The sequence below is a fragment of the Sander lucioperca genome, chromosome 8 (genome assembly GCF_008315115.2).
Source record: "Sander lucioperca isolate FBNREF2018 chromosome 8, SLUC_FBN_1.2, whole genome shotgun sequence".
Taxonomy (NCBI): Eukaryota; Metazoa; Chordata; class Actinopteri; order Perciformes; family Percidae; genus Sander; species Sander lucioperca.
This window is the reverse complement of record NC_050180.1, coordinates 14,031,675-14,055,066: the sequence shown is the minus strand read 5'-3', so window position 1 is coordinate 14,055,066 and position 23,392 is coordinate 14,031,675. Positions and strand designations below refer to the sequence as shown.

The following is a 23,392-nucleotide window of genomic DNA, read 5'->3' as shown; positions in this document are numbered from 1 at the left end:
CTTAAGACTGGGTGCCTATTCACACATTCAGCAGATACAGAGACTTCAACTCTGATAACCTCTGCTCAATTCAAACTTATAAAAAAAAACTTTTTTTATAACTGGCCAATCATTAGGCCCAACATAACTCTAACCCTCAATTGTTCAGCCATGTTACTAAAGGGCAACAAAGTGATATTGGGTTATTTTACTCATCTAAACTAATACAAAATGTGTCAAACTTGGTAAAATAGTGTGTCCATTTATGCTATTGTCAAATAATCCTATGATGGTTGTGAAATGTAATTATAACATTATATGTCTGTTTTATGCCACTAGAAGGTGTGCTATAAGCAGGCAAGTAATCTGCACAGTACTTTTTAGCATGTTAATTATGTGGCCACACCCCATCAGTGATGTCACAGCAGATGCCATGTCATTGAAAACTAATTCACAAATATGACTTCACTATAGGAAACACACACAGAGATACAAACACATACACACACACAGACTAGAGAGAAATAAAGTGTATGAGAAATGTTTTGGACATATCTTTCCAAGCTATGCTGTCCTCCCCCAGTATGAAGGTCCTTTCTGCTCATTTCTTATGCAACCCTGAATCTCTAACAAACATACACAGATCATACAAACACACACACACACACACACACACACACACACACACACACACACACACACACACACACACACACACACACACACACACACACACACACACACACACACTCACACACACGCACACACACACACACACACACACACACACACACACACACACACACACACACACACACACACACACACACACACACAAAATGAAAGTGCTTTGCTCTGTCTCCTGGGACTGCACATCCAGCAGCCACCTGTCAGCCCATATTTAATGCAGTCTGCAGGGGGTGATGTGTGTGTCTCTGTGCATGTTTGTGTGCTGCAGGTGACCGAGCTCTTTTCTACTTAGAAAATGCAAGGAGCTCATGTATTTGCTATGTGACTGGACCAGTGTGAGGAGTTAAAATATATGTGCTGATTCCTCAAGGCCTAAAAAAAAAAGGTTTTGACTCATCTTTGGATGATTCAGAATATTTTAAGTGTAAAGGGGTTCCTAGATGGTTTGATTATATGGTTATGTAAAGCTTTACTTTTTAATGAGTGTGTGCTCTGCAAGCTAAGGCCTTCATTTCTGCCTGTATGATGCTGCAATAAAACTCTCACCTGGAGACGGTCCTTCCAAGAAGAAGGACAACATCAGTTGTTTCAGTTCCCCAAAAACTACATACGTTTTTGCATTTGGCATGGACAAACAACATATTCTGTTTTATTTGATGGATGTGTTGCTCATAGAATGTACTATCAAGCCAACTTCACCTCTAATGTGTAGGTATAGACCACACTGTTTTAAGGGCAGATGACAATACCCACATTTCTTGAAGAGATACGAAAAACCTCCATCATTTTGTCATCGGTGAGATCCAGGAACTTCAAAGTACAATTGAAGATGAAAAGAAACTAATGACAGAAAGCAAAAGAAAACATCTTGAGTTACCTCAGAGCAAGGAGATTAGATTTCCCCACAAGTAATAACTGCATACGTGGAACTTCTAGTTAAATAGACAGTAATCCCCCTCATTTATTTCAAGATATTCCTTACCATGTCTATGTGACAGCATGCAAAAAGTAATACCAAAATGTAATTGATACCTAAAATGAAAAAAATGTGTGCTATTCAATAGAATTTTTTATCAGAATTACAGCTGGGCAAAGTGAGTATTCTTCTCCATTAGCCTCTCATGTATCAGCCTACCAGAAATGTGTGTGTGTGTGTGTGTGTGTGTGTGTGTGTGTGTGTGTGTGTGTGTGTGTGTGTGTGTGTGCGTGTGTGTGCGCGTACAACTATAGCAACTTTAAGCTTTAATCAAACAATGTTTTATTAAGTAAGTATTTTAGTAGTAGTAAAATTGTATGTGCAAGATGAGAATAGATCCTTCCTTGAATTCTGTGTAAAATGGCATTGGGTACGTTGGGATTTTAGAATCCCAATTTCAAAGCCATTTGCCACCTCGCTCACACCAGTTGGCATTTTTGGCTGAATTGTGTTGAGGGACAAATAATTAATGAAATAAAATAAAGAACTGTTATTCAATTTAAGCAGGGCATGAGTTGATTGTAAGCACTGCCAGTATGAACTGCTGTATCTCTTTATGTTAAGGCAGATTCCACACAGGCTTAGTACAGAACTATTCAACTTAAGTTTCAATAATTCAGTCTATCAAACTTGGACAATACAGTCCAACAATGAGACATAACTGTCTGTACTTCAAAGCACATTACGCCATCCATATATACGCTCCTTGTAATTTCAGCTATTGTTCATGACCCAGTCTCAAAGAAGCATGAGCGGAATATGAATATTATAGAGGAAAAGGAAGTGGAGGTGAAAAAAAGCTCTCAATTGATTGCCCCTCTTTTAAGTTCTAGTAACTACCATCAGTGAAGCGTGTATATAAGTAAGTAAATGTAACTTATTATGAGAGAACGTTTAACTGTAGTGTATCCCAATCAAACCTGTTACTATTCAGTATCTCTAAATTAAAACATTTTCTTGTACAAAAGTATTCAAAATCTAGACATTTGTTCTTGAAAAACCCTTTAAGACACAACAGAGAAATGTGCTTATTGGCTTTCTTTCTGAGAGTTAGATGAGAAGATAGATACCACTCTAATGTCTGTCCGCTAAATATGAAACTAAGACAAAGGGGGGTGGTTAGCATAGCATAGCAGAACAACAATTTTTCATTATTTGGACAGAATCAGGCTAGCTGTTTCCTCCTGCTTTCAGTCTTTATGCTAAACTAAGCTAACCATCTCCTGGCTGTAGCTTCCTATTTAAGACAGACAGGAGAGTAATGTTGATGGTCTCATCTAACTTTCAGCAAGCGAGTACATTAAGATAACATTAAAAAAAATGTCTCATTAAGTTTTAATCAATTCAATGTGATTACGGACATAGTGTTCTCATCTGATTAAAGCATCTTTCAAATTATTCTGTGAGGGGCCTTTATCGCCACAGCTGTCATTGACTGAGTTATACATCACTTATGGGGACAGAGCAATCTCAAGAATTCATCCAAAAACTATCAAAACCGACATCCTGTATAGCCACAGCATACCACTCTGCCTTTCAGGACATCACAGGGATAGAAGAGTGTAAATAAGTACGTACTTAGTTCCTAAACAAATCTGATCAGGAGTTTATAGACAGGATCCAGCCTCAGTCTACAAGAAACTGAGCTCTTTTGGGTTTTCAAAAAAAAAAAATGAAAAACATGTTGCTCACGTTATTATTTGGTTTGTATTGTTTCTATACAGTCATACTTATCAAGCTCTTGGTTGAGACAAATATATATATATATATATATATATATATATATATCTGCAAATATTGCATGCAGAAAACAGTTGCTTTCATGTGTGTATATTTCATAACAATTCTTGTCAATATCTGAGTGCCTTGACACCAAAAAGAGCAAAGGACACCGAATAGCAGTCGGGTAGCCGAGTGAGATGAAAACGAAACAAGAGACAAAGAGATGAAAAGAGATGCAGAGGAGATGTGGTCAAGAAGAGAGAGAGAGACAGACAGAAGGAAAGAAAATGAATGTCTAGCCTAAGGAGTGGGGGGAGTCTGGGCCATTACATCACTGCTGCAGTGGCTGACAACATGAACATTACTAACACACACTCTCTCTCTCTACATGTACAGTCTACAGTAACTGCCATCGGACAACATATGGTTATGACTGTCTCACTCTCTTTTGCCTTTTTATTGGGACTATTACTCAAAAATACAACTACATTTAACATTCAAACCGCAGAAAGGATATAAGTCACATGAAACCTAAATAGGACCTCTTACACAAAGAAATGTAGAAATACTATGAAATATTATTCTGATGTTATAAATTACATAAAAGAATGTTAAGTCACTAAACCTACAAGACATGCTCCAAGTCCTCATAGCAATATTGAAAGAATGTTATAGGAGGTTGGAAATAATAAATGAAGTGAACTAGCTCATGATTTGTGTTTATTTTTTAATAATTCAAAACTTGATAGCAATTTTCACCCTCACACTGCTTACATTTTTAATGTGGTCTTGTTGAATAATATAACATCACCTGACACTTTCATGACACAAAGAAATATAATAATCAATAACAATTTTCTTATTTAAGCTGTTATTTTGTATGCACAAAGAAATAGATTTGGTTTAATACAACACTAAAAACAAGGTGACGGTTTCTTAGTTCTAAGATGCTGGGAGAAGTGTTTCTCCAAAGATTTATGTCCAGGACTTAAGGCAAATATAATTTGTTGGAGGCTGATGTTTCGCATATAGTAAATAGCGATGTTTGTGTGTGTGGTAGATCCTTGATATTCATAAAAAGTACTGTGTATGAAATGTACAAATGATATACACTCACCTAAAGGATTATTAGGAACACCATACTAATACCGTGTTTGACCCTATCCTATCAATATGGGCCAACATTTCTAAAGAATGCTTCCAGCACCTTGATGAATCAATGACACAAAGAATTAAGGCAGTTCTGAAGGCGAAAGGGGTCCCCCACACCATTACACCACCACCACCACCAGCCTTCCCAGTGGTAACAAGGCATGATGGATCTATGTTCTCATTCTGTTTACGCCAAATTCTGACTCTACCATCTGAATGTCTCAACAGAAATCGAGACTCATCAGACAAGGAAACATTTTTACAGTCTTCAACTGTCCAATTTTGGTGAGCTCGTGCAAATTTTAGGCTCATTTTCCTATTTTTAGTGGAGATGAGTGGTACCCGGTGGGGTCTTCTGCTGGTGTTGCCCATCCGCCTCAAGGTTGTGTGTGTTGTGGCTTCACAAATGCTTTGCTGCATACCTTGGTTGTAACGAGTGGTTATTTGAGTCAAAGTTGATCTTCTATCAGCTTGAATCAGTTGGCCCATTCTCCTCTGACCTCTAGCATCAACAAGGCATTTTCACCCAGAGGACTGCCGCATACTGGATGTTTTTTCTTTTTCAGACCACTTTTTGTAAACCCTAGAAATGGTTGTGCGTGAAAATCCCAGTAACTGAGCAGATTGTGAAATACTCAGACCAGCCTGTCTGGCACCAACAACCATGCCACGCTCAAAGTGGTTTAGATCACCTTTCGTTCCCATTCTGACGTTCAGTTTGAGTTCAGGAGATTGTCTAGACCTGGACGACACCACTAAATGCATTGAAGCAGCTGCCGTGTTATTGGTTGATAAGATAATTGCATTAACAAGAAATCTTACAGGTGTTCCTAATAATCCTTTAGGTGAGTGTATATCCTCCCTATTTTCAGTGGCTTGTAATTTGTAATGGATCGAATAGCTGATAAAGGAATTGGAGAAATGGCTATGATGTAGCTGGGTCAAGAGCGCCTGCCTTTCTGGTTCAGGCAGCAGTGTGATGGAGGGGTGAGGCAGAAAGGAGGAAAGAGAGGCTAAAAAAACAGGAGAAGGTCAATAGACCTGCTGGGTAATGCCACTAACATTTTCCCTCATGAAGACAGCAGGGGAGAGAGAGACGGAGGGACGGCTTACATGTTTTAACATCAGATATTTTCATTGTGTTGGAATGTACACATTGTTGTTGAAACATGACAAACAGCGCCCTGCTAGGTGTGTGTGTATGTGTGTGTGTGTGTGTGTGTGTGTGTGTGTGTGTGTGTGTGTGTGTGTGTGTAAAAGGGAGGGAGCAAGAGCAAAAGAGTTGGTGGGGGTGAAGGGCACCATAGTATACAAAGGAGCTGAATGATCAATATCTAATGTAGAGTTATGAATATTTGTATGAAAAACTGCCAGTTAATACTGTCAGCTGTAGTCAGTTAGGGCCATCTAAAAAGTAAATTAAATATAAGGAAAGCCTCATTAACGTGCTGTCAGTGATGAGCAAACTGCTTAGAGCATGGATTTTTTTGGACTTCTTGCACAGAGGACTGCTTTTATATTGACAATGTTGTATTATAAATCACTTGTTAGGCCTTTTATCTCCCCTACCACCCCCAAAAGAACTCTCACGCCATCAACCTTTTTTTATTTTTACCAATGCTAGCTAATTGCAACAGTATATTTATGACAGGGAGCGATGAGAAAAAAGGTAGTTACCGCACAAATTGCATATTAAGTTATTATCAATCTGCTTTCTTTTGCTGAATCATATTACCAAAACTAATGGCTCAAAACACCACCACAATAGTAGCAACTAGGGGAAATGTAAGTACCGTATTGGTCCGAATATAAGACGTTTTTTTCTTTCTGGAAATACGTACAAAACTTGGGTTCCTCTTATATTTGGGGTCTAGACTGTTTATGTTAATACACCCACAACAACAGATGTCGCCAACAACACAAAACGAGTAAAACGCGTGTTGCCCTCCTAACTGAAGCGAGTCACCGTCCCTCACAGCTAGCTCATGCCAGGGCCTGAAACATAGAGAGACACAGCGATCTTATATTCGGACCAATACAGTATTTAAAAATCAGTTACCCTTGATATTCTGTTTTTTAAAACAACTGCAGCCAAATGCCTACTAGGATATCCCAGTAATTTCAATTTCAGGAATCACAGCACCAGAGCACAACACAAGCCAACATTATTTTTTTACTTTTAGCATCTGTAACCCTTTAGGTAAGTGAGTCATTTGATACAATGCCAATATAAAAAAAATAACTAGGGATGCTAATTTAGTTTTTTTACTTCTTCTAAACGGCAGCCAACCCTTGTTACCAATTATTTACTCTTAACCGGAAAGCAGCAAACTGAGTCCCAGTTCACCCGTCCAGGATGCTCGGACATATTTTCCGCGTTCAGTTTCCACGGATAGCTGCAGACTTGTACCGGTGGCGCAGCCACGATGTTACGTGCATTGTCGTGGACACATGCAGCTAGTTTCCGAATAATGGAACCTCAAGTCCACAGCGGAATGTATGTCTGAGCCTGCTTAGCTGCAAGGTTGTCAGCTGTGTGTCTGCATGGCATACTCTGTGTGTAGGACGGTCGATTTAACCGGCCAGTCCTCATTGATATAGTGGCATGTATCACATAGCTCTCCGCTGTGAGGGACAGCCCAGCAGTCGGTCGTGAGAGCCACGAACTTAACAGGAAAAAAGAGCTTAAAGACAATTCGGGCACAAAACGAATGTTAATAACAGATGTGTACCCACTCGATCGCTCTCTGGGACACGTTTTCATGCTAATCGAATGTGTTTTTAGCTTGAAAGAAGCTAGCGCGGACCGCTGATTAGCTTACAATGCTAGTATTCGGGGCACAGGAAAGTAAAAACAAATCGCTATTTGTACCACTAAAAAGGCTCAAAATATTACCACACTGCAACGGTAGCATAATGAGGGTCCCTAAATGTTAACCAAAGCATTGAGAACATTGTAAGTGTACAGACAGTTTATTAAAAAGATAGATTATAAAGACAGTCGCGTTCTCGTATACAGGCGGCCGCCGTCTTGGGAGCTACTGTCTTTCTAAACTATCCTTTTAATAAACTGTCTGTAGACTTACAGTGTTCTCAATGCTTCGGTCAACATACTGGGTACTATATCAAGTTTCAAAATAAATCAAGTGCAAACGCATCAGCAAACACTAGCATAACCTCACCTACACACACCCAGCAGGCCAACAACTCCTAAGATTTTTTTTTTTCTAAATGTCATTTGGCTCGCATCCATTGATTTGCATTTGCCTCCCCACCATTTCATGCTGGTCAGAGAAAATGTAATTAACTTGTGTGAGTTTATAGTTTTACAGGGGGGCAGTTGATGACAGCCATAGCCGCTCAACCATATGGACCAGCAAACCAAAACAATGGTCTGCAGAAAACTGTGGAGTTAGATCTTAATTCTCGGCAGTATCAGCACCCCTTTCACATTACAGGGCTAGGGTTAATCTAAAAATAAAAATGGTTAATTACATTTTAGTCCAAAGAAGATTACTTGCTTATTTTGTAAAAATAAAGGCACGACATATCAAAAGGCAAAAGATCTAAGGTTGATAGTCTTTCTCTGGATGGTCTGCTGGACAATTTGTACTTCACCGTTTTCATTTGTCACTTCCAATTGGCAGAGAGGTGACCAGACTAGACACCAGAAATATATTTTGGACAAAAGTGAATCTACAGTGTCTCAATAGTCAGGCTACTGTCGCTTTCCACTCTGCAACTGAACCATGATAAAATGAAACTGCTCAACAGAATAACTGTCTGGAGTGTCTAGACATGTACGTACACACACACACACACACACACACACACACACACACACACACACACACACACACACACACACACACACACACACACACACACACACACACACACACACACACACACACACACACACACTAATAAAGCCTGATGTTTTCACACGTTCACACTCGACAAAAATGAGTATACCAATGTAAAATAGAAATGCATATGCTTGGGGTTTTGGATTATTAAAATAAACATACACACACACACACACACACATCCCCCAGCATGATAAGGTGACAGCGATAGACAGAAAAGCAGACGGGACAAAAGAGAGATGCATCTGTTTTTTATCTCCTACAGTAAAATTACAATTGCGTCTATATGAAACCGGCACGGTGACGCAGCATCTTTGCAGTAGCACCCAAAGGCATATGGAGGAAAGAGAGAGAGGGACAGAGGGTGAAATGCCAAAACAAAGAGAGAGGGGGAGATATTGAGAGACTCACCTGGCTAGATATGGATGTTGTCCGTGGCTCAGAAGAAAAGCTAACATCCGAGACCTAAAAGGGTGAGAGGATAAGGGGAAAGAACAGTAGTGAGGGGGATGGAGAGAGAGAGAGAGGGAGAGAGATTAGATTTGGCTGCCAGTACTTTGGGAGTGCAGTGGCAGGTGGCACCTTGGTTAACACACACACATACACACACAAACACACACTGTCTGTATATCTTCGAGACAGATGGAAAGTAAGGGGTAGAGGGAGACGTGAGCTAGCTAGAAGCGGAGCTGAGGTGAGAGAGTATGACTGAGAGTGGTTTCCAATCAGTTGTGGATCTAAAGGAAGCCCTGTGTTATCGCCTAGCTGTGAATAGCAGAGTACACAGGAGAGACAGAGGAAGAGATAAAGTGACAGCAAGAAAGGGAGAGCTTACCAGTGTATGTGTGTGTGCTTGTTGATGCCACATGTGCAGCATCTATTCAACAGCATCCACAACATCTAAGATGCTTCTCTTCACCTCAAACACACACAGTTGAAAGCTTCATGAAAGGGTAGACAAAACCATGCAGCTCCATTTAACAGATACACAAGAGCAGAGACACACTAGTTGGCTTTAGTCCAACAGCAACACAGTCTGAACATACTAATACTTGTAGACATTGCAGGCCACTGTGGGTATTTCAGCAAGAGTGCAATGAGTTCATGTAAATTTAAATGGCACTGAATGAGTAATAGCCTACATAAATCATCCATGTCAAAAATAATGAGCAAACATTTACAATACTCAGTGACCCATGATCAATTCGGACAATTTTTCTCTTATTAATCCTGAGGGTTAGGGTAAGATAGTCGCACTCCAGGGAAAGCTGAGACTCTATCGCTCTATCATATCCTGAATTAACCCTTACACCTTGGGAGTATTGTTGCCAGGCGCCAAAACCACCCAAACTGACAAACAAATGGCTAAACTCACTGTGGAGGAGCAGCATCAATACTTGGGTCTAGGGCACTAAAATGTGAGACTTGACATGTAAGCTGTTCCTGTATAGTTGTGTGTTGTCGGGCAGCAGCCATGGATAATATATTTGTCATATTCGTAGGTAAGCTGTATTGAAGAAAATAATCAGTAATAATTTCAGGAATTTATAAAAAAAAAAAAAAAATACATCTATAGATATCCCCCCTCCCCCAAACTGCTGACTCAGAGTCGACTTGGACAAATGTTAATTCAGGTAAAGCCCAACTAAGGTCCTTTCATTGAACTCATCACATTGTTGTAAACAGCGAGGACATTAACCTCTGGGAAAACCTCATCTTGAATGCTTGCAAACTCATTCTTCATCACAAGTCATCACACAACAGAGATGGGGACTCGAGTCAAAACTGGGGTTCCTCAGGGATCAGTCCTGGGTCCCCTCCTCTTTTCTCTGTACACCAACTCTCTCGGGTCTGTCATTCAGTCGCAGGGCTTTGCCTATCACAGCTACGCAGATGACACCCAACTAATTCTCTCCTTTCCTGAGTCTGAAACTCAAGTAGCAGCACGTATCTCAGCCTGTCTGACTGACATCTCTTCTTGGATGTCTACACACCATCTGAAACTCAACCTCGACAAGACTGAGCTCCTTTTCCTTCCAAGGAAGGGCTCTCCTACCCAAGACCTGGCTATAACAACTGACAACTCTGTGGTAGTCCCCACCCAGACTGCTAGAAACCTGGGTGTGACACTTGACGACCAACTCTTCTTCACTGCTAACATTGCTGCAACCACCCGATCGTGTAGATACATGCTGCATAACATCAGAAGGATACGTCCCCTTCTAACGCAGAAGGCGGCTCAGGTTCTGGTTCAGGCTCTAGTCATCTCACGTCTAGACTACTGCAACTCCCTCCTGATTGGCCTGCCTGCATGTGCCGTCCGGCCCCTGCAGCTCATTCAGAACGCAGCAGCTCGGCTTGTCTTCAACCTCCCCAAGTTCTCTCACACTACAGTGCTCCTCCGCTCTCTTCACTGGTTACCAATTGCGGCCTGCATCCGCTTCAAGACACTAGTACTTACGTACAGGGCCACGAACGGATCAGCCCCAGCTTACATTCAGGACATGGTCAAACCATATACCCCAACCCGCCCACTTCGCTCTGCATCAGCCAAACTGCTTGCTGCCCCCTCACAGCGAGGGAGAACTAATCACTCAATGAAATCCCGACTGTTCACTGTCCTGGCTCCCAAATGGTGGAACGAGCTCCCCATCGATATCAGGATGGCCGAAAGCCTACACATCTTCCGACGAAGGCTAAAAACACGTCTTCCGACTACACCTCGGATAAAAAAATAAAAAAAATAAAATTCTTAAACCTGCACTTTCATATGTCTCTTTGTAGCTTTGCTTATTTAAAGCTAATGTACTTGCACTTACTACTTGTTGTCTGGAGTTTGAACCTTCATAGTTGAAAGCACTTAATTGTAAGTCACTTTGGATAAAAGCGTCAGCTAAATGACATGTAATGTAATGTAACGTAATAATGAGTCTGAGACTCAGACTCGAGTCGCACTTAAGTCGCACAAACAGTTAATTTCAGACTTGACTTGAGACTCAACCCAAAAGACTTCAGACCTGACTCGGACTCAAGCTTCGAGACTCGTCAACAACCTGTTTTCATGCAATTATTGCTTTTTAAATCTAAATTCATTCATGTATTTCTATTTTCTTTTACTGGAGCATATACGGGGAAACGTATGATGAGCTGCATGTCCCTTGCCCTTTGCCATAATGTGCAATGTAACGCATGCACTATGCCTATGTGCGCGCACTCACATCAAAAAATGCATTGAGGATGGCAACACCAAGTCCTAACACAAGTTTTGTCATTAGTTTTGCTTTCAATAACTTTGTAAACAGTGGCAGTAAGCGAACAGCTACATGCAAGGTGTGTGGCACCAAGATAAATGATGCCGGATCAACAACGTCGGACTTCATCAGGCATCTCAAAACGCACCCAGATAGGTCAGTCACTTGCTAATGTGAAAGAGACGTTACATTTAGCATATATTGTCACAGGTAACACGCTAACCATCGCAAAGTGTTGTGCTAATGCTGGGAACAGGCAAATTGTATCTTTATAGTTGTATCCATATGATATGACAGACTTAGGTTAACATTTCACCAGGTTGTTGTTAAATAGCAATACGGAAAGTATCAGTTCTCACATGTTTGCACCATGGTTGGTGTATTAACTTTCAATACAGATGTTTCCCTCAAACTTTGAACACTGAAAAATGTAATGCATGATAAGGTTGGGCTTTACAGCCAGTTAGTAACAGACAAATATGCATTCTTTGCTGCAGATACCAAAATGTTGAAAAATACAGTTATTAAATTGAAACAGAGTTCTTAATTTGTGTTTCTTCAGATTGCATTGCAGTAGACCCCATAAAGTTATCCTACAACTGATTTTGATAATGTACTGTATGGATGGTAGCTACAGGATATGCTTTGATTCATAAGATTTAACAATACAGTGTTAGGGACAGATCTGATGGCCAGAGACTTGAGACTTGACTTGGACTCGTGGCAAAAGACTTGAGACTTGACTTGAACATGCCCCTCAAAGACTTGAGACTTGACGTGGACTTCCAAAAAATGACTTGTGAACATCTATGTCACACAAAGCCTAAATGCTGTGCATTGTCTTTGTGTCGGAAAGGTCTTGAAACTGGACTCCCTGCTCTGTCTTCTCAGTGGTTCCTGGTATCCACATGCCCACACAAACACAGCCCCTTGTTTTTTTTTAGTTAGTATTTTTAACATAGAGCTATTTTCAGTCCAAACACATGTTGTCTACTTTCCCAATCTTGTACCCCTGAAGAGAAAGGACAATAGGTTTAGATGAAATGCCACATAGGACCAGCAGGGGGGGCACATAAAAAAGCCAAAACAACACTGTGGGTCTCAGGTATATAAAGCATTAATTATGTCCAGCCATTACACTGCTGGTGTAAACAGCTGTAACACTAAAATAGAAACATATCTGTTCTGTCAGAAGGCACAACTCAAACATACAGAGAATGATGCAGGGAAGAGAGGTGAAGAAAAGATTGAAGAATGCAGGTTTTCTCCTTCATCTGAGCAGGGTATATAGTGGGTATAGAAAAGAATCACCCCCCTTTAAAATAATCACATTTTGTTGCTTTGCAGCCTGAAATGAAGACAGACACAATTTTTGTTTCATTCAGCTGTATTTACTCAGTGCAACTTATAACATCCAAGTGAAAGATATAACACCAACATGTCATAAAAAAATAAAAAAATAAAAAAACATAATCACTGAGTTGGAAAAAGGATCACCCCCTTGTTTCAGTATTTTGTTGAACCACCTTTTGCTTTAATTACAGTCTTTAGTCTGTTGGGATATGTCTCTACTAACTTTGCACATCTAGACGTTGCAATATTTGACCACTCTTCTTTGCAGAACTGCTCAAGTTCAGTTAAATTTGATGGTGACCGTATGTGGACTGCTGTCTTCAAGGCATTCCACAGATTTTCAATGGGGTTTAAGTCTGGGCTCTGACTAGGCCATGCAAGGACATTCACCTTTTTCTCCTTCAACCACTGTGTGGTCAGTTTTGCTGTGTGCTTTGGGTCATTGTCATGTTGGAAGGCAAATCTTCTTCCCATTGACAACTTTCTGGCAGAGAACAGCAGATTTTCCTCAAGAATTTGACAGTATTTTGCCCCATCCATTTTTCCTTCTATCCTGACAAGTGCTCCAGTCCCTGCTGCAGAGAAACAACCCCATAACATGATATTATCACCTCCATGCTTTACTGTAGGAATGGTGCTATTTGGATGCTGAGCTGTATTGCATTTTCGCCAGACATATCGTTTGGCGTTGAGGCCAAATATTTCAATTTTAGTCTCATCTGACCATAACACCTTTTTCCACGTGGCCTTTGAATCTTCAAGGTGCGTTTTGGCAAAGCTCAGTCGTGACTGCATGTGGCCTTTCTTGAGGAGTGGCTTTTTTCTTGCAACCCTCCCATACAAGCCACATTTGTGGAGAATTTGTAATATTGTTGTCACATGCACACAATGACCACTCTTTGTCATGAATTCCTGCAACTGCTTCAGAGTTGCTGTAAGCCTCTTGGTAGCCTCTCTGACCAGTTTCCTCCTGGCTCTTTCATCCAGTTTGGAGCGACGTCCTGACCCAGGGAGGGTCTGTGTTGTACCAAATACCTTCCACTTCTTAATAATAGACTTCACTGTGCTTCTAGGCACTGATAAAGCCTTTGCAATTTTTGTGCCTGTCCATAACTTTATCCCGGAGATCTTTTGACAATGCCTTGCCACCCATAGTTGATTGTTTTCTTCAGTTGCACTACCAAGGACTGAAATGCTTCAGGAAAAGCTTGTTTCATGCTGAGCTAATCAAGATGACCACAGCTGATCACAGTTGAAAGTCAGTTGGCTTTGTGTGTTATTGAGAAGGTGATTAACTACACCTGATTGGGTTTACAAGTCATTTGGGAGTGATTCTTTTTCCAACTCAGTGATTCTGTTTTTTAATTTGTAATTTTTTTATATTATATCTTTCATTTGGATGTTATAAGTTGTAAATACAGCTGAACAAAACCAAAATAGTTTTTGTCCGTTTTCATTTCAGGCTGCAAATCAACAAAATGTGATTATTTTAAAGGGGGGTGATTCTTTTCTATACCCACTGTATTTGTTGTCCCCAAGAAGATTTTTTCTAAAATGTTTTTATCAGCATTATCAATTTGTTCTAGAGCTCAAATTGTTAGTTGATTATTCATTGCTTGTTTCACAGCTTCATCAGACTAATGCCACTCTGTATCTGTTCAAAATGAAGACAGCTTTTCAGGAACACAACAGTTCCTAGGGCTTTGCACCATTATCGCACAGTGTCTGTCTGAATTTCCATCATCATTTAAAATGTCTTGAAATTAGTAACCTTTTACCCTTAATGTGAAGTGGTTCCAACAAGCAAATTCTCTCAAGAGTGGAATGTCATGCTGGACAGTTTTCCGAAGGCTACGTTTGAAAAAAAGAACAAAGCATTAGTAAAGCTTGTCAATTTAATTTAATGCTTTGCTGTTGTAAGACCACACTATTGGTATATGAACCCGTCCAACACACCATGCTCTTTGGGAGCTTATAGCAAACATCCATACAAATAACAGTACATGTGTATATTCTAACTTAATTGCCCTTTGCATTTTACTCCTGACGGATGGGGACTAACAAGTCATCAGAGACCTCAGCGGGCTGTCCTGCTTAGCTTCCTGTCTTCCCTGCTGTTATAAACACAAACTATTATTAATCTGATCAAATGGTGTTTGACAAGGTCGCTGGATTCCACACATGACACAGCTGATGATTAACCCCTGAACCTGGTCAATGTGTCAGAGAAATTACATCTGCTGTGTAAAATGTTTAATTTGTTTTAGCAGGTAGTGCCGAATAGTTGAATAGATACCACCAGATGACATTGGATCTACTGTACAGTCATGCTGTGATGACACCAGTAGTAATTAGTGGTAACAGTATTCTGGTGACATGAATACACCTAGAAATACATTTGAAAGTACAAGTATGCAACATCTTTATGGGGCTTTCTTTTTTTAACCACATATATACAGTACATTTCCAATAGAGGGAAGCAATGGCGGTAACATTACACCATGTGTATACATTGCTCCACTATTTTGGGAGACTGTTTTTGTTGCCCCAACCAGCACCCCGGAAGAGCTCAGTGGAGCTCTTTGCTTGACAGGATTGGACCGAACAGCCAAAACAACATGGAGGAAAGTCTAATCCTTGCTCTATCTGGGCATCGCTGCCTTTATGACCTAACAGCAGACAGTTATCACAACCAAAATTAAAGTGTTTGTTAAAAAAGAAAAAAAAAGTGAAATAGTTGTATTTATAAAAAAAAAAAAAGGAATACGTATTTTCTGACGGTGCTTCAGTTATCCACTTATCTACTTGCAGTTATACTGATAGTCTGGTGTTTTGAAAAATCTAACAGAATCTGATGCGTGAAGTTGCAAATGCAGCGTAACACATTTGTTTATCAGCATTTTTATTTTTCTGTACATGATTCTCCTATTACACAGATTCTGCCCTTGTAGGGACCTCCTAGCTATGAAATTACTTGTAATTCAACATCAAGCCAAAGCCCAGAGAGTCAAACACGAGTTATGACAAAGGAAATCAGAAGTTGTCTTGGAGACTAAAATAAGCTGGTGATATACTTAATGCCAAACGTCAGGTTTGTTATTGTGGCGTTAGTGAGTTGATGACAGTTAGGTATTTGTCAACCTGGAAGAAAATAAAATTATCTTCTACTTGGGACAGGTTTATTCATCGAAAAGAAACTCATAGAATTAAACTTTGATATGATGAGATTAGATTTAAAGTGCCCATATTATGAAAAAATCACTTTTTCTGGGATTTGGGGTGTTATGTTGTGTCTCTGGTGCTTCCACACACATACAAACTTTGAAAAAAATCCACCCATGCTGTTTAGAGTGAGATACGGTTTCTGAATGTGTCCTGCCTTCAGTCTCTGGGTGAGCTGGTCAAAATTGGCACGGCTTGTGACGTCACAAGCCGAAACGAGCAGGCTAACCGCAACATTAGCTCGTAGCGTTAGCATGCTAACGCTATGGCTAACACTAGCATGCTAACGCTAGCATGCTACCTCGTTCTCAATAGCAAAGCACTACTACAACACACACAAGTTCACCATAATCTACAAAAGAACTACTTACATGTGCGACCTCATTTAGAAGTCTCCCAGCTAATCCTGCCTTGTAACTGACCAAAGTTGTAGAAACAGCCTTTCTTTTACTGTCTATGGAGCTAGCTAGCTGACATGATCTACATCTGAGCTACTGGGCATGTGCAGTGCAATCAAAGATAGTACAGAAGAAGAAGAAGAAAAGAGGTCTCACTCTGTAGCTAAAACAGAGACCAGCTGAAAAGAGGATCTGGAGGATCTCTTTTCCTAAACCCAACCCCGTTCTTCTTTTCCTAATCCAAACCGTTTTTTCTTTTCAACCCAACCCACACACGCCATGTGGCTTTAGAAAGACGTTGCAGACTGCAGTCAGCTGTATACAACGTAGACATACACGCGGACAGCTGAAAATGCTTACAGATAACACGCCTCTTGGCTTTAGGAAAGTGGCGTGTATGTTTACGCAAAGTCATGATGTCACATTGGGGGATCTAAGTATGAAAAGAACCAAAGCAAGGCAGAAGCATAAAGATGAGTCAGATGTTGGTATTGTAATGACACCAAACTGAAATAACTGACTGAAAAAAATTGGTCCATTAATTAATTAGTTAATCAACAAAACAGTTAGTCTGCAACAATTTTGATAATTGATTCATTGTTTGAGTCATTTTTCAAGCAAACATGCCAAACTGCTGCTTTTGTCTGTTCCGTCCTTTGAATATCTTTTGGCTTTGGGATGTTGTCTGGACAAGACAAGACATTTCAAGACCTCACCTCGGACCACTGTTTTAGGCTTTTTTTCAGATATTTCATTGGCAAAGCAATTCATCGGTTAGCCTAATCGAGTAAAGAATTGTGAGATTAACTGACTGTACCTTCTGTTCAACAATATGTGCCTTCAAAAATCCATACCGACCTTGATGAAGTATATATAGTAATATTCCTCAGGTTGTTAGACTGACGTATGCCTGCCAGTGTAATTCGCGCCCATGAAAACAAACACATACCTGTGCTGTGCTAAGTGATGTAAAGGAGGTGTCAAGGCAAGCTCTCCTGTTTTTGTGTGAAATATGCACCAATTTTAGATCAGGTCATAAATAAAGGGAGAGAATGTGTACAAGAGGCAATGTATAAAGAAAGACAGTAACAATGACAAGTTATTAGCAACTTGGCAGGTATTGAATGACATTCTAAATATCACTGAATACTTGTGATGGGCTTGGTTCACAATTCTACAAGTTATATTATACCATGGTCTAGGTGAATACTCAATTCTGATTGGTTGCAGGGTGTCCATTAAAAAGTGAAATAGGACACCTACTAAACGAGTTCCGGTGAAACTGACTGTTTACCGTTCAAAATGAATGTGCTACATTAAAAGAAAAAGAAAATGTACACGTTATTTCCAAAACTGACTGTAGTGCTTTAGTGCCTCATTTACACGCTAACACACAAGCTGCAAGAAGTAAGTTACACTGCCCCTCTGAATGTACTTTGTTTCACGGAGATCATATCTCATTCCGTTCGCTGTTCAACTCTCTACTTCAGGCTGCGTCCTACAGTACACATGGCGGATCATTTGTTCGTGACAGTCTTTATACTGATTTGGGGACAATGACATAGCTGGATAGCTACCTTAATGGACTAAAAATATCTTCCGTTGCCAAGCGTGGTAAGTTGTATCCAAGGTCTGTACTATTTACTGGAGCAGTGAACAATGTTTGCATTTCATAAGTACATTATGTGATGGGAATGCTTGTTCCTGGTTTTAGTCAAACCTTCAGGTGTTACCAGGGAAACAGTTAAGCTAGGTTTATGGTCGCCATAGTATTCTCTGCTTTTTTTTGTTGCTTTGTCTAAGCTAAAAAACGGCCTAATGGAAAGTAGCTTGTGCTCGTAGCGCGCTCGCTATCTACGGAGGCCCGCGCCACGGTGCCACGTGCCAGTATAACTGAAGTTTTTTTGTAAAATTTTGTCTACAACTTTTCCTTTTACTGGGGTATCTGTCTCCATGCTGGTGTTATAAGGAGCAACACTGTAATGGTTAAACAAACTCAAGTCCAAACTGAATCCTGAGTGTTTTCATGCATGGATTCTCCGAATCACAGCCACAAACAGTATATGCCTCTTGGTCTGTACAGTTGCCTCTGTTCTACAGTTTGTGTGCATGTGTGTTTCCATGTGACTGCCTGGATGTTGGAAAAGGTGAAGCACAAGAAGCCAGCTAGTTGGCTGCTCCCAGGCCTCTGTGGTTGGTTCTGAAGCCACATCAGTTGCTCTTCAGCTGGGTGGGGTTTGAGAGATGCTGCCTTGAATTGTTCAGCTGGAGCACACGCACGGACCACATTGAAAATAACTACTATCACTGTGATGATGTTGTTTTAATAAGAGCGTTTGTTAATTAGTTTCAATTAGATGGTGTCTTAATTAGTGTGTAGATGCTAATTATAATATAATAGCTTGAAAATACAGCTATATCCATCAGAGAGGTCTATCTCTGACACAATGGACATGATACAGTTTGAGTTATTGTGGCACCAATTACTATAGGCAATAACTTTCATCACATTCATTTTACTATTTTAAATGGAGTTGTGTCTTTCTATTTTATGATATTTAATATTGGCACAAAAGCAGGTGGCTATCACCACTCTCAATCAAAAAGCTGTTTGGCTGTGAAGAGGTTATTGTGTGTACAGGACCCAGGGCTTAATCAGTTTTTCATGGTTTTATGTCGGTTAGCCATAATCAGCTGGTTTGATTTGCATTGAGAGATGATTTTATGGAAAGTACCCCAATGCCAGTCTCTAGGTATGGTGAAGGGCATGTGATGATGTGGGGCTATTTTAATTCCAAAGGCCAAGGAAACTTCATCAGGATGCATAGTATCCTGGATCCATGAAATAACTGGCCTTTAAAAATAAAAATCTGCCTGACTCTATGGGAATTTAACATAGGGGTATACTCACTTTTGTTGCCAGCGGTTTAGACATTAATGGCTGTGTGTTGAGTTATTTTGAGGGGACAGCACATTTACACTGTTACACAAGCTGTGCACTTAATACTTTACATCAGGGGTCTCAAACTTGCGGCCTGGGGGCCAATTGAGGCCCGTGGGCTGATACTTTGTGGCCCCCCTACTTGACATCAAAGTTTAGTGTCAGTGCAGCCCGCGCATTGTTCTGAAACGCACCTTTTTGCTAAGTCGTTGCGTGTGCCGCGCTTGCCACGCTTTTATTTTATTTGTTTAGCACTTACGGGCTACCATAACTAGTCTCGTGACTGCGGCGTTAACAACAACAACGGTTGTCAAGCTAGCCAACCGTGAAGTACCTGGGGAAGTATCAACGTTAGTCACTTGGTTGAAACGTGTTCCAGAGTGACGGAAAATATATGCCATCACCCAGTTCCAGTCATGTCTCTCTCAAAACGTGCCGTGAAGAGAAAGGTTGGCGACGAGCACAGGCAATTTCAGTGAAAGTGGGAGACGGAGCACCCCTACATGTCTCATATGCACAGAGAAAGTTGCGGTGTACAAGGAATATGACATCAGACGTCATTACGCAACTAGACATGCTGAGGAGTATACAAAATACCAGGGAGATGAGAGAAAGAACCGGGTCTTAAAAAATGTCTATTGAGGCAACAAGATTTATTTAAGAAAGCAAACAAAGAATACTTTTGTTGAATACTTAACGCGGCCTAGCCTGACCCACACTCTACCTCGAACGGCCCCCAGGTAAATTGAGTTTGAGACCCCTGCTTTACATTGTAGCAAAGTGTAATTTCTTCAGTGTTGTCCCATTAAAAGATATAATGAAATATTTACTAAAATGTGAGGGGTGTACTCACTTTTGTGAGATACTGTATACATACACACATATATATATATATAGATAGATAGATAGATAGATAGAGAGAGAGAGAGAGAGAGAGAGAGAGAGAGAGAGAGAAGAGAGAAGAGAGAGAGAAGAGAGAAGCCCGGGTCATGAGCCCCCTCTATTGGCTGAAGTTTTGAAAAGCCTGATGGCTGTGGAGAAAAAGGAGCCATGTGCATCTCTTCAATTGTGCTTTTGCATTTTTATTTGGATGGAGAGTTTTCTTAAACAGTGCTTGTGTGAACAGGATTTTTTTAGAACGAAGAAGGCAAAAACCCTTTTTTGCAAAATACCTGTGTATGTGTAGACTAGGCCAGAGATGGTGAAAAAAGGCAATGGTCATCAGATTACCATCTGTGATTCTCACTCCTCCACTAGGAGTAATGAGGAAATGCTTCAAAGGAGGGTTTCAGAGTCGCATCTATTGTTGCTCATATTGTTGCTAAGAAGGTACTTGCTGTAATGCCTAACAAGTAAGAAACAGGTTCAATTATCTCAACACTTATCCAAAACAACACACAAAACAAACAAGAGTTCATTAAAGTCTATGAAGTGAAACCATTAGTTTGTAGGGTCTTTCATCATTTATATTTTTGCAAGCAATAAACATTTTAAACGTGCTCATATATGGGTCTCATCATCCAGCCAGTTAGTATTTATATCAAACCCCAATGAGACAGTAGTGTTTCTATTTAGCATACAACCCTTAATTTAGCATCTGCTGCCCTAGTTCAACATGTTGTCCTCTATTCCTATTTAAATGACAAGGACTACTGTTGTTTTTTCATTTCAAGCCACAACCCTGGAATCCAATAACAAACATTTGTCCAGAGGAAAAAACATTAAGAATTACATAAAGAATGGTGTGAAAAGAAATACAGCCAAGAGTGACATTGGCAGTTTAAAGCAGCTATATGAAAGGAAAATACACACACCACCATTCAAAAGAACACTTGTTTCTCATGTTGTTGCTGCAATGTAGTGAAACACTATATGGATCATGTTATCACAGTAAATACTGTATCCACAATGCATATTGTGTGAATGTGCATGTTTTAGAAGGATAAAACATCCTACTGAAGCACTGTGGCTCTTTCAGACAAGTGTCTCCTCCACAGTCGACCAAAATAACCCCTAATTTCCATTCCTAAATGGAAACAGAGAAAAAGAAATCAACTGGGGGATTAGAAAGGAGAGAAAGAGAGTAATACTCTGAACACAACCTTTTTTACTCCAAATTATGGAAGTGGATTTCCTGTCCCTGCTCTTTTCCTGTTCAATGCATTTCATTTATTTGCTGTTTAAAAAAAGAAAAGGAAGAGTAAAAGTAATAACGAAGGCTTCACACACGTTAAAGAATAAATGACCTTGCTTAAATTAGATTTTTCTTTCTCTCGCTTCTTTTTGCCTCTGTCACCACTGTTATCTCTCCCTTAATGCTTGAAGCTTAATGCTCGCCCTGTCGGCGTTAGACTTGTACAGCTTCAGATGGTGGTGCTCTTTACAACAGAGCAAGCGTTTTCACAGCTTCTTTATGAGGTAGCGTGGGCTGCAATATAAACAGCACCACTCAATTATACAGGTTGCTCACGGCACATTTACGTCGTCTCTCTCAGTTGGAGGCTGCGCAGTAACCCTAGCCATCACCAGAAAAGTGCTTCTATTGGCCTTCACTGGTCTCCGCCCAGAGCAACGGGATCTGTTGGTCCATTCTTATATACAGTCTATGGTGTTAAGGTGAGGGTTAGCTGCCTGTAAAGCCCCTGACACACCAACCAGACGGGCCGACCGTCGGCAGAAAAGCCAGTCGGACTGATCAGTCGGGTCCCGAGGTCCAAAAAAATGCCTCAGAACACACTGAGGCGACGCCGACTTGAGCGTACGCTCTGCGCGTGCGCGAAACGTAATACGTCTCCATACCAGCAGGCGGCGCTGCTCTGTATTGTTTCCATTAACAGTCTGATTATTTCCCAGAAAATGAGAACCGGCAGCTGATTGGACGAACGCGTCACGTGGTTCTTTTTTCTCCGGAAATTCACAGCCAGACTGTCATGGCGGCTTGTTCAGAATACGATCTCATATTGTACTAAAATAGTTCACCGAAACGTGTTTCTGAAAACATTTTAAGCGAGAAATAGGCCATGCAGTTGCTGAATCTGTCTTCATTTCAGATTGACAAAGGTCAGTTTAAAAGATTTTCGTCAGATTTTGAGCGGCTCATCCGCTCCCCATTTCCAGGTGAGTCCCGACTGCCCTGTCCCCGACTGAACATGTTGGGTCGGCCAAAATGAAGGCCGACGGCTCCTCGGACGGCCGACGGCACGGGACACACGGAACAGACTCGAGTCACGGACCTCGCCAGACGGCCCAACGCCCGATTATCGGGCTGGTGTGTCTTCTCTATAAGGCGACACTGGAGGCTTAAAACACCATTGAGCCCACCGTGCCCACAGCGTCTGTCTCCATAAAGGAGAGAAGACGGCTGGCGAAATTCACAAGTTCACTAAAGGTTGGTATCTATCTCGTGAACACCTTTACACAATCACACATTCACAATCACCGACCCGACTCTTAGCAAACAAGCGATTGCGCCTGCTTTAAAAAGTTAACTGGTCGCAAGTTTGCGGTAAAATGCAGTTGGGTTGTCGAGGTCAAAACACTATATAGCAGCTGTGAATCAAATAAACGTATAATAAATAATGTTATGTCATTTTTTTACTCTGACACCCCCCCGCCACAAATTGCTTTCGAATCTGTGGGAAACACTGGACATGCACAATAAAAAAAAAAATGCCTTCTGCATTTTTGTTTTGCTTTTCTCTCCATTGTACCGAACTCGTACCAAACCGTGATGTCTGAACAGAGGTATGAACCGAACCGTGACTTCTGTGAACCGTTCCACCCCTAGTCCAAGCACATACACATGCACAAACACTCACTAGCAGACTCATATGGACAGC

The 23,392-nt window shown here is 40.7% G+C and overlaps 1 protein-coding gene across 3 annotated transcripts in view; it reads right to left on the bottom strand.

The window, feature by feature from the left end:
• Window positions 1–23,392, bottom strand: part of map2 (microtubule-associated protein 2) — a 109,711-nt gene that overhangs the window by 57,931 nt on the left and 28,388 nt on the right. For all 3 annotated transcript variants that reach the window (XM_036004668.1, XM_036004669.1, XM_036004671.1), the window contains exon 2: window positions 8,800–8,853. The gene's annotated coding sequence lies outside the window, so the exon portion shown is untranslated. The remainder of the gene's footprint in view (window positions 1–8,799; window positions 8,854–23,392) is intronic.